General features: G+C 49.6%; 1 pseudogene; it reads right to left on the bottom strand.

Moving 5' to 3' along the window:
- Positions 1-621: 621 nt before the first annotated feature.
- Positions 622-739, bottom strand: LOC124790322 (annotated as a pseudogene).
- Between the last annotated feature and the right edge of the window lie 784 nt (positions 740-1523).

Raw genomic sequence — 1523 nt, 5'->3', positions numbered from 1 at the left:
GTGTAAGTCAACTACCCTGGCCAGCAAGATCTCCGGATCTGTCCCCCATTGAGCATGTTTGGGACTGGATGAAGCGTCGTCTCACGCGGTCTGCACGTCCAGCACGAACGTTGGTCCAACTGAGGCGCCAGGTGGAAATGGCATGGCAAGCCGTTCCACAGGACTACATCCAGCATCTCTACGATCGTCTCCATGGGAGAATAGCAGCCTGCATTGCTGCGAAAGGTGGATATACACTGTACTAGTGCCGACATTGTGCATGCTCTGTTGCCTGTGTCTATGTTCCTGTGGTTCTGTCAGTGTGATCATGTGACCCCAGGAATGTGTCAATAAAGTTTCCCCTTCCTGGGACAATGAATTCACGGTGTTCTTATTTCAATTTCCAGGAGTGTAGATTAAAAAAAAAAAGCTAAACTCCACGCTAACAGGTCATGATGGCCCAACGGTACCGACCGGCCGCCGTGTCATCCTCAACCGCAGGCATCACTGCATGCGGATATGGAGACGCATGTGCTCAGCACACTGCTCTCCTGGCAGTATGGCAGTTTACGAGACCGGAGCCGCTACTTTTCAGTCAAGTAGCTCCTCAGTTTGCCTCAAAAGGGCTGACTGCACCCGGCTTGCCAACAGCACTTGGCAGACCAGATGGTCACCTATCCAAGTGCTAGCCCAGACCGACAGCGCTTAACTTCGGTGATCTGACGGGAACCTGTGTTACCACTGCAGCAAGGCCGTTGACAATGAAATATGTACTTGATTAAAATATCTGGGCACCTAGTAGTGAACATCAATATGGGCCTTTGTTGCGGCTTGAACTCCGATGGGGACACTGCCAGTAAGGTTGTTTGACGTATTAGTAGGAATGGCAGCCCATTCTTCATCTAGAACAGAAACCAGAGAAGGAAGTGATATTGAACGGTGCTGTCTGGACCGAATTCCACATTATAACTCATCCCAGAGGTGTACCATTGGGTTCAGGTCGGGACTGTGGTCAGGGCAGTCCGCTTCCTACATGTTACTGCTGAAATACTATTGCGTAACAAAGGCTGCTTTATGACAGGGTGGATCGTCACGCTGATACAAACAGTTATCGTCTCGGAGCTGTTCCTCTACTGAGCACAGTGCTGCAAAATGTGTTCATATCCTTCAGCATTTAAACGCAACAAAGAGACCACACTGTAACCATGAAAAATATCCCAATATGGTTACAGGACCTCCTCCGTCCTTCACTGATTGCACTACACATGATGGCAGGTAACGTCTAGGTATTCGCCGAACCCAAACCCTTCCACCAGTTTTCCACAGGGTACAGCGTGTTTCATCTCTCCAAATCACTCTTTTCCGGTCATGCACACCCCAGTAGCGTCGCTCTTTACATCACCTCAAGCATCACATAGCACTGACTACAGACATGGGTGGCTTATGAGGAGCTGGTCGCCACTGTACCCTATTATTTTCAGCTCCCTACGAACAGTCATTGTGCTGACTGGATTGCTGGTAGCGGTTTGGAACTCACAACTGAT

This window comes from Schistocerca piceifrons, chromosome 3 (genome assembly GCF_021461385.2).
Source record: "Schistocerca piceifrons isolate TAMUIC-IGC-003096 chromosome 3, iqSchPice1.1, whole genome shotgun sequence".
NCBI classification, from domain to species: domain Eukaryota; kingdom Metazoa; phylum Arthropoda; class Insecta; order Orthoptera; family Acrididae; genus Schistocerca; species Schistocerca piceifrons.
The sequence above is the reverse complement of the archived record's forward strand: the minus strand, read 5'-3'. Positions and strand labels throughout refer to the sequence as shown.